General features: G+C 46.7%; 1 non-coding gene across 1 annotated transcript; it reads right to left on the bottom strand.

Annotated features, from left to right (window-relative positions):
* Positions 1 to 2,064: 2,064 nt before the first annotated feature.
* On the bottom strand, positions 2,065 to 2,183 carry LOC138361660 (5S ribosomal RNA). Its single transcript, XR_011227093.1, has one exon. It is a non-coding gene; the product is annotated as a 5S ribosomal RNA (ribosomal RNA).
* Between the last annotated feature and the right edge of the window lie 9,361 nt (positions 2,184 to 11,544).

The raw sequence follows: 11,544 nt of genomic DNA, 5'->3' as shown, positions 1-11,544 counted from the left end.
CTTGTAAACCTCTATCATGTCACACCTAAATCTTTGCCTCTCCAGTTAATGCAACTTAAGCTTTGTTAATCTTTCTTCATATGAAAGATTTCTAATTTGGGGAATTAACTTAGTCATCCTACGCTGGACACGTTCAAGTGAATTTATATCCATTCTATAGTACGGCGACCAAAACTGAACTGCATAATCTAAATAGGGCCTAACCAGAGCAAGATATAGCTGAAGAACCACATCAGGTGTCTTGTTACTAACGCTTCGATTAATAAATCCCAGTGTCCTATTTGCCTTATTACGAACATTTATGCATTGATCCTTTTGTTTTAAATTCTTACTAATCATAACTCTCAGATCCCTTTCACAATCCGACTTCGCAATCTCAACACCATCTTGCTCGTATCATGTAACTCTATCATCATTACCCAGCCTCAAAACTCTATATTTATCAGCATTAAACTGCATCTGCCAATCTTTTGACCATTCTAAAACCCTATTTTGATCAACTTGAAGTGATAGTGAGTCTTCTTCCGTATTAATGTCTCTACCGATTTTTGTATCATCGGCAAATTTGCAAATGTTGCTACTCAAACCTGAATCTAAATCATTTATATATATTATAAACAACAGAGGTCCCAGGACAGAGCCTTGAGGCACTCCACTTACAAACTTTTCCTACTCTGACTTGACTCCATTTATACTAACTCTCTGTTTTCTTTGGGATAGCCATGCCGTAATCCAACTTAATATAGCACCTCCAATACCATGAGCCTCTATCTTTATAATCAGTCTTTCATGTGATACTGTATCAAAAGCTTTGCTAAAGTCAAGGTACACAACATCACAATCCTTACCACTATCAACTGCCTCAACTATGCTAGAATAAAAAGATAACAAATTTGATAAACATGAACAGCCATTTATAAAACCATTTTGCGACTCCATTATTATTAATTTATGTTTCTCAAGATAAAGACGAATTTTATTTGCAATTATCGATTCAAGTAACTTTCCCACAATGTACGTTTAGGCTAATTGGCCGATAGTTTGACGCAAGTGATCTATCTCCTTTCTTATAAACTTGGATCACATAAGCAACTTTCCATAACTCTGGCACTCTGCTTGACTCTATTGATTTATTAAATATGGTAGACAGTGGCTCGTAAAGCTCCTCTTTACATTCTTTGAGCACCCTGGCAAACACCCTGGTAGATCATTATTCCCTCCCATTGTCCCTTGATAATTAGGCAAGATAGGCCTAGAAGTATATACAGGTTGTTACTAGAATGTCTATTGATTCTTAGGAGTAGATTAGGCAGTAGGGCAGTTTGCATATGTCATCTTCTACCTGGTGAAGACAGCGAGTAGCGGAGCCGAGGGGATTATGGGTCTTCGCTGATGGAGCCGGCCCCCATAAGGGCAAATATCCCCTTAAATTCGTTCAGCTGACTCGGGTTGCCGGAGGCCACCAAAGAAGCGCCACTGTCATCTGAATTATATATTATTACACGTATTCTTCTATCATGTTTATGTAGTTTTCTCTTCAGTAAACTTTATTTACTTTTATTATCGCTTTTATATGTCTCCACATCTCACTGAACATTGTGAACAAGTGATATTATATTGCACCACACTAGTACTGATATTAAACAGAAAAAGAACACTAGGTGGCAACACTGTATCAAATTTGAAATGAAAGCGTTGCCGGGACGCAGAGAAGATTACCCAGCTGGCGACCGAAGTAAATGTTGAGAACTGAGGTAACGACCGGAGGTCCCGCAAAACTTTGCACGTGTAGGTGGGCAAGCCCGGTGGGGGTTATCTTGAGATGATTTCGGGGCTTTAGTGTCCCCGCGGCCCGGTCCTCGACCAGGCCTCCACCCCCAGGAAGCAGCCCGTGACAGCTGACTAACACCCAGGTACCTATTTTACTGTTAGGTAACAGGGGCATAGGGTGAAAGAAACTCTGCCCATCGTTTCTCGCCGGCGCCTGGGATCGAACCCAGGACCACAGGATCACAAGTCCAGCGTGCTGTCCGCTCGGCCGACCGGCTCCCCCCTTAACATTATTGCCAACAGCATTTGGTGTTCCCAGGCGGTCACCCATCCAAGTACTAACCAAACCCAACGTTGCTTAACTTCGCTGATCGGACGAGAAGCGGTGTTCTCAACGTGGTATGGCCGTTGGCGCTCTCTCTCTCTGGGGTGTTGCACATTGCAGGATCGAGCTCAAGCAGTTTTTTTCTACCACAGATGTGGCCACACATTTACAATGCTAACCAGCATTGTGTCTTTTACATAGTGTCATTAATGTACATTCACAAAGGTGAAATGTAATTCTGATCAGCTTCCATATATACTTTATACCCATACATATACATACACACACATACACATATACATACATATATACACACACATGCATTCACATACATTTGTCTCATTTACTCTGACAGGGTGAGGTAGCTGATAAAGAAACTAGTGTGCAATTAAGCACTTAATCACTGAAGGTGATGAAGGTGCTTTTACAAGCTCAGGTTATATAGTTACATCATATATATACATTGTATAATTGGTATATTACATGGTCAATCTTGGATACAAGTCCAATATATCATCAAGTGTTCCAGTACTCATATAGTAATTACAAAGTTTAGCATACCTTAGCCCAGGAGGGCGAAAGTCAGTCAGTATGGGACATTCTACAATATAATTTTCAAGAGAGTGCATGTTTTCTCTTTCACAAAGTTGACCAACCCGTTCTCGCAAATTTAATAAGTCAATATTGACTTATTAAATATGTGCATAGGTGACATACTTAACATAATAGATACCCTTAAAAAGATTCATAGAAAACACCGACCTTACCTAACCTTGTTAGTACCTTAAGATAAGCATCTTATAGCTTCGTAATTACAATTATTACCTAACCTATAATAGGTATAGGTTAAGTAATAATTGTAATTACGAAGCAATAAGATGCTTATCTTAAGATACTAACAAAGTTAGGTAAGGTCGGTGTTTTCTATGAATCTTTTAAAGGGTATCTATTATGTTTAGTATATCACCTATGCACGTAGTTAATAAGTCAATATTGACTTTACGAATTTGCGAGAACGGGTTGAAGTTGACACATTGTGTACTCGACATTTTGGTTTTGAGAAAGCTGCCAGATACGTCTATATCCCAGGCGTATTCTGGCCACTATAACATCACATTCCGGGTTCTTGTTCTATAGTCCCATATGTGAATGCCTCCTCACGATATCTATCATAATATTTAATGCTACAACTTTCAGGTCTTTGTGAATTTGTTAGGTCGGTGAGATCTTCACTAGATATTTGTTTAAGTATTCTCTTTGTCACTACTAATGAAACACCCATATCAATTTCTACCACAGGTTTTCTGCAGGCTGTCTTTGCAAGCATATCAACAGTGTCATGCCTTGAGATGTCAACATGGGATGGTATCCATAGGAATTTAACCTCAAATCTGTTTTCTTTAGCAGCTAAAACATTCATTCGAATATCACTATCTATTTTCTGGGTGTCACTACTATGTGCGTTCAATGCCAGGAGTGCACTCTGCGAGTCACAGTATATCAGTCCACTGCCTTTGTTTTTTTTTTTTAAATTCAGTGGCCTGCAAGTTCGGGTTGAGTTGTACCTGCTCAGTCATTGACTCGCTTCATTGCTGTATGTACGAGAGAAGATTGTTCAAATATGTTACATGCACATCCGGTATATCGTCCACCTTCTACAGAGCCTTCGGTATAGCACTGATACACATCGTTACCCATACTCTGAGTACTTTCAGTGATGCTTTTCAGTGTTAACTGTTTTAATAATGTAGTGTGCACAGTATCTTTCTTGGGCGCATTTACAAAATCAACTGATAGATCCCAGTTATCCCATGGAGTAATTGGCTCATTAATCATTAGTTGAGTTGGGTGCATATTTAATATTTTGATGGAGTTAGCTACCTTGTAGAACCAATATACATAATCAGATTTCGTTTTTCTATAGACCTCAGGTGAGTGCAGCATATTAGAAAGTTTAGCTTGAAACTTCATGTGTTGTCTAGAACTACTCAATGCCTTCACGCCGAAAACTGTGCTAATAGACAAAATTCTTTCACTTGTGGTAGGTAATTTTAACTCTGCTCTCATATTAACTATTCTCGTGGACTTTGGAGCCCCAAGGATGAGACGCATAGCTTCATTTTGCAAGGTTTCAAGAGATTTCAGCTCTTTGTCAGTATCAAACAGTGTGTGCTGGGCTTTCTCCTCTCTCCCTTAGCTCCATAGTCAAGTAGTGGCGGGGACCGGGCTTCAGGCATGACTTGGAGAGCTCCCTGAGTGTGGTCAACGGTACCCCAGTAGAGGGGGTGAAGACCCGCAGCGTGGGGGTTATAGGATCATTAACAACGGTACCCCAGTAGAGGGGTGAAGACCCGCAGCGTGGGGGGGTTATAGGATCATTAACAACGGTACCCCAGTAGAGGGGTGAAGACCCGCAGCGTGGGGGGGTTATAGGATCATTAACAACGGTACCCCAGTAGAGGGGGTGAAGACCCGCAGCGGGGGGGGGGTTATAGGATCATTAACAACGGTACCCCAGTAGAGGGGGTGAAGACCCGCAGCGGGGGGGGTTATAGGATCATTAACAACGGTACCCCAGTAGAGGGGGTGAAGACCCGCAGCGTGGGGGGGTTATAGGATCATTAACAACGGTACCCCAGTAGAGGGGGTGAAGACCCGCAGCGTGGGGGGTTATAGGATCATTAACAACGGTACCCCCAGTAGAGGGGGTGAAGACCCGCAGCGTGGGGGGGTTATAGGATCATTAACAACGGTACCCCAGTAGAGGGGGTGAAGACCCGCAGCGTGGGGGGGTTATAGGATCATTAACAACGGTACCCCAGTAGAGGGGGTGAAGACCCGCAGCGTGGGGGGGTTATAGGATCATTAACAACGGTACCCCAGTAGAGGGGTGAAGACCCGCAGCGTGGGGGGGTTATAGGATCATTAACAACGGTACCCCAGTAGAGGGGGTGAAGACCCGCAGCGTGGGGGGGTTATAGGATCATTAACAACGGTACCCCAGTAGAGGGGGTGAAGACCCGCAGCGTGGGGGGGTTATAGGATCATTAACAACGGTACCCCAGTAGAGGGGGTGAAGACCCGCAGCGGGGGGGGGGTTATAGGATCATTAACATACACCTCCGTTGTTTAAGTGTAAATCTCATCACACAAGGCTAAGGTGAGCGACGCGTGACAGTATCAACATTAAACTCTCTGGGATAGCTGGTAACATCAGTAAATTCTCTGGAAAAGCTGGAAAACACAGAAAACTCTCTGGGAAAGCTTGTGACAACACTTAACTGTCTGGTAAAATTGGAAACAACATTAAATTCTCTTGGAAACCTGCTATCAACATTCAACTCTCTGGTAAAGATAGAAAAAACATTAATCTGTCTGGTAAATCTGGTAAAAACACTAAACTCTCTGGGAGAGCTTATTACAACATTGAACTCCCTTGGGATTGCTGATAACATCAGTAAACTCTGTGGGAAATCTGGTAACAACATTAAACATTCTGAAGAAAGCTGGAAACAAAAGAAGACTCCCTGGGTATTTTTGTAACAACATTAAACAGTTTGGTAAAGATGGTATCCACATTAAACTCTCTTGGAGAGCTGATAACCACATTAAACGTTCTTGGAAAGCTGGTAACAGTAATATACTCTCTGGGAAAGCCGGTAACAAGGACAACATTAAACTTTGTCGTAAAATTGGTAACAACTTTAAACTCTCTTGGAAAGATGGAAACAACATTAAACACTCTAGGAAAGCTGGTAACAACTGTAAACTGCCTGTTAAAGCTGTGAACCGCACGGAGAGTGCAACACAACTGTTGCAGTAACCTGTGCCTCACTGATGAACTGCAACACACCTGCAGCAGCCACATGTGCCTCATTGATGGACTGCAACACAACTGTAGCAGCAACCTGTGCCTCACTGATGGACTGCAACACACCTGCAGCAGCCACATGTGCCTCACTGATGGACTGCAACACACCTGCAGCAGCCACATGTGCCTTACTGATGGACTGCAACACACCTGCAGCAGCCACATGTGCCTCACTGATGGACTGCAACACACCTGCAACAGCCACATGTGCCTCACTGATAAACTGCAACACACCTGTAGCAGCCACATGTGTCTCACTGATGGACTGCAACACACCTGCAGCAGCCACATTTACCTCCCTGATGGTATGCAACACACCTGCAACAGCCACATGTGCATCACTGATGGACTGCAACACACCTGCAGCAGCCACATGTGCCTCACAGATAGTCTGCAACACACCTGCAACAGCCACATGTGCCTCACTGATGGACTGCAACACACCTGCAGCAGCCACATGTACCTCACTGATGGACTGCAACAGCCACATGTGCCTCACTGATGGACTGCAACAGCCACATGTGCCTCACTGATGGACTGTAACAGCCACATGTGTCTGATGGACTGCAACAGCCACATGTGCCTCACTGATGGACTGCAACAGCCACATGTGCGTCACTGATGAACTGCAACAGCCACATGTGCCTCACTGATGGACTGCAACAGCCACATGTGCCAAACTGATGGACTGCAACAGCCACATGTGCCTCACTGATGAACTGCAACAGCCACATGTGCCTCACTGATGGACTGCAGCAGCCACATGTGCCTCACTGATGGACTGCAACACACCTGCAGCAGCCACATGTGCCTCACTGATGGACTGCAACACACCTGCAACAGCCACATGTGCCTCACTGATGGTCTGCAACACACCTGCAACAGCCACATGTGCCTCACTGATGGACTGCAACACACTTGCAGCAGCCACATGTGCCTCACTGATGGTCTGCAACACACCTGCAACAGCCACATGTGCCTCACTGATGGACTGCAACACACCTGCAGCAGCCACATGTACCTCACTGATGGACTGCAACAGCCACATGTGCCTCACTGATGGACTGCAACAGCCACATGTGCCTCACTGATGGACTGCAACACACCTGCAGCAGCCACATGTACCTCACTGATGGACTGCAACAGCCACATGTGCCTCACTGATGGACTGCAACAGCCACATGTGCCTCACTGATGGACTGCAACACACTTGCAGCAGCCACATGTGCCTCACTGGTGGTCTGCAACACACCTGCAACAGCCACATGTGCCTCACTGATGGACTGCAACACACCTGCAGCAGCCACATGTACCTCATTGATGGACTGCAACAGCCACATGTGCCTCACTGATGGACTGCAACAGCCACATGTGCCTCACTGATGGACTGTAACAGCCACATGTGTCTCACTGATGGACTGCAACAGCCACATGTGCCTCACTGATGGACTGCAACAGCCACATGTGCGTCACTGATGGACTGCAACACACCTGCAGCAGCCACATGTGCCTCACTGATGAACTGCAACAGCCACATGTGCCTCACTGATGGACTGCAGCAGCTCATGTGCCTCGCTGATGGACTGCAACAGCCACATGTGCCTCACTGATGAACTGAAACAGCCACATGTGCCTCACTGATTGACTGCAACAGCCACATGTGCCTCACTGATGAACTGCAACAGCCACATGTGCCTCACTGATGAACTGCAACAGCCACATGTGTCTCACTGATGGACTGCAACACACCTGCAGCAGCCACATGTGCCTCACTGATGGACTGCAACATACCTGCAACAGCCACATGTGCCTCACTGATGGACTGCAGCAGCCACATGTGCCTCACTGATGGACTGCAACAGCCACATGTGCCTCACTGATGGACTGCAACAGCCACATGTGCCTCACTGATGGACTGCAGCATCCACATGTGCCTCACTGATGAACTGCAACAGCCACATGTGCCTCACTGATGGACTGCAACAGCCACATGTGCCTCACTGATGAACTGCAACAGCCACATATGCCTCACTGATTGACTGCAGCAGCCACATGTGCCTCACTGATGGACTGCAACAGCCACATGTGCCTCACTGATGAACTGCAACAGCCACATGTGCCTCACTGATGGACTGCAACACACCTGCAACAGCCACATGTGCCTCACTGATGGACTGCAGCAGCCACATGTGCCTCACTGATGGACTGCAACAGCCACATGTGCCTCACTGAAGAACTGCAGCAGCCACATGTGCCTCACTGATGGACTGCAACAGCCACATGTGCCTCACTGATGGACTGCAGCAGCCACATGTGCCTCACTGATGGACTGCAACAGCCACATGTGCCTCACTGATGGACTGCAACACACCTGCAGCAGGCTCATGTGCCTCACTGATGGACTGCAACACACCTGCAGCAGGTTCATGTGCCTCACTGATGGACTACAACACACCTGCATCAGCCTCATGTGCCTCACTGATGGACTACAACACACCTGCAGCAGGCTCATGTACCTCACTGATGGACTGCAACACACCTGCAACAGCCACATGTGTCTCACTGATGGAACGGCAACACACCTGTAGCAGTCACATTTACCTCACTGATGAACTGCAACACACCTGCAGGAGCCACATGTGCTTCACTGATGGACTGCAACACACCTGCAGCTGCCACATGTGCTTCACTGATGAACTGCAACACACCTGCAGCAGTCACATTTACCTCACTGATGGTCTGCAACACACCTGCAGCAGCTACATGTACCTCACTGATGGACTGCAACAGCCACATGTGCCTCACTGATGGACTGCAACAGCCACATGTGCCTCACTGATGGACTGCAGCAGCCACATGTGCCTCACTGATGAACTGCAACAGCCACATGTGCCTCACTGATGGACTGCAACAGCCACATGTGCCTCACTGATGAACTGCAACAGCCACATGTGTCTCACTGATGGACTGCAACACATCTGCAGCAGCCTCATATGCCTCACTTCTAGTCTGCAACACACCTGCAGCAGCCACATGTGCCTCACTGATAGTCTGCAACACACCTGCAGCAGCCACAAGTGCCTCACTGATAGTCTGCAACACACCTGCAGCAGCCACATGTGCCTCACTGATAGTCTGCAACACACCTGCACCAGCCACATGTGCCTCACTGAAGGACTGCAACACACCTGCAGCAGCCACATGCGCCTCACTGATGGACTGCAACACACCTGCAGCAGCCACATGTGCCTCACTGAAGGACTGCAACACTTCTGCAGCAGCCACATGTGCCTCACTGAAGGACTGCAACACATCTGCAGCAGCCACATGTGCCTCACTGAAGGACTGCAACACATCTGCAGCAGCCACATGTGCCTCACTGAAGGACTGCAACACATCTGCAGCAGCCACATGTGCCTCACTTATGGACTGCAGCAGCCACATGTGCCTCACTGATGGTCTGTAACACATCTGCAGCAGCCACATGTGTCTCACTGATGGACTGCAGCAGCCACATGTGCCTCACTGATGGACTGCAACAGCCACATGCGCCTCACTGATGGACTGCAGCAGCCACATGTGCCTCACTGATGGACTGCAGCAGCCACATGTGTCTCACTGATGGACTGCAGCAGCCACATGTGCCTCACTGATGGACTGCAGCAGCCACATGCGCCTCACTGATGGACTGCAACAGCCACCTGTGCCTCACTGATGGACTGCAACAGCCACATGTGCCTCACTGATGGACTGCAACACACCTGTAGCAGCCACATGTGCCTCACTGAAGGACTGCAACACATCTGCAGCAGCCACATGTGCCTCACTGATGGACTGCAGCAGCCACATGTGCCTCACTGATGGACTGCACCAGCCACATATGCCTCACTGATGGACTGCAGCAGCCACATGTGCCTCACTGATGGACTGCAACAGCCACCTGTGCCTCACTGATGGACTGCATCAGCCACATGTGCCTCACTGAAGGACTGCAACACATCTGCAGCAGCCACATGTGCCTCACTGAAGGACTGCAACACATCTGCAGCAGCCACATGTGCCTCACTTATGGACTGCAGCAGCCACATGTGCCTCACTGATGGTCTGTAACACATCTGCAGCAGCCACATGTGTCTCACTGATGGACTGCAGCAGCCACATGTGCCTCACTGATGGACTGCAACAGCCACATGCGCCTCACTGATGGACTGCAGCAGCCACATGTGCCTCACTGATGGACTGCAGCAGCCACATGTGTCTCACTGATGGACTGCAGCAGCCACATGTGCCTCACTGATGGACTGCAGCAGCCACATGCGCCTCACTGATGGACTGCAACAGCCACCTGTGCCTCACTGATGGACTGCAACAGCCACATGTGCCTCACTGATGGACTGCAACACACCTGTAGCAGCCACATGTGCCTCACTGAAGGACTGCAACACATCTGCAGCAGCCACATGTGCCTCACTGATGGACTGCAGCAGCCACATGTGCCTCACTGATGGACTGCACCAGCCACATATGCCTCACTGATGGACTGCAGCAGCCACATGTGCCTCACTGATGGACTGCAACAGCCACCTGTGCCTCACTGATGGACTGCATCAGCCACATGTGCCTCACTGATGGACTGCAACACACCTGTAGCAGCCACATGTGCCTCACTGAAGGACTGCAACACATCTGCAGCAGCCACATGTGCCTCACTGATGGACTGCAACACATCTGCAACAGCCACGTGTGATCATGCTGAGACATGATGACATGTCTCAGCATGATGACATACACTATACCATGATGACACAATGATTGTAATTCAATATAAGTTTTGATTGTTGCACTGCTTAACTTGGTCCTGGCCTCGTTTGTGTTTATTCTATGGTGATATAATTCCTGCTCGGGAAGCATAACTTTTGTCACTCTTTAAATCAGTTTTTTACAAATTTTGTATTTCCAAATAATTTGTGCATTTATTTCATGTTAAAGAGGATGAAACAATGATGATCACTAGAACTTAATTCTTTGTCCACATGTACATAATTTACAGAATCTTTATTAGAAGATAAAATTATGTCCAGGACATTTGAGGTCCACGTTAGATTCTTGACCAATTAACACAGTGCGATTTAAAATAAATTTGTGAACAAACTATGTCCATAGCTATTAGATATTGGATCTCCCCAGTATGGTGTAGGCAGATTTACTTCACCAATTAAGACTGATTCGTTCGTGTTACATATATCAGCTATTTGATTATATATCATTTCATCTTTTCCAAAATAAGCAGCAGGAAGCTTGAAGTAGATCCATATTAGTAATTGATGCTTTTGTTATCACCAAATGCAATAAACATATAATCTTTATCTAAGAGATGAGTGTGTAGGATGGTTATTAGGTTCACATATTTTCCTTTACCAGTTTTCATGTAAATATTACTAATAATGTTACTTTTTTCACAGACATCGCAGGCTGCTTCAGGTGTAGAACAATTCTTACACAGGCTACTACAGGTGTAGAACAACTCTTACACAGGCTGCTTCAGGTGTAGAACAACTCTTACACAGGCTGCTTCAGG

Source organism: Procambarus clarkii, unplaced genomic scaffold (genome assembly GCF_040958095.1).
Source record: "Procambarus clarkii isolate CNS0578487 unplaced genomic scaffold, FALCON_Pclarkii_2.0 HiC_scaffold_569, whole genome shotgun sequence".
Classification (NCBI taxonomy): Eukaryota; Metazoa; Arthropoda; class Malacostraca; order Decapoda; family Cambaridae; genus Procambarus; species Procambarus clarkii.
This window is presented reverse-complemented; position numbering and strand designations above follow the sequence as displayed.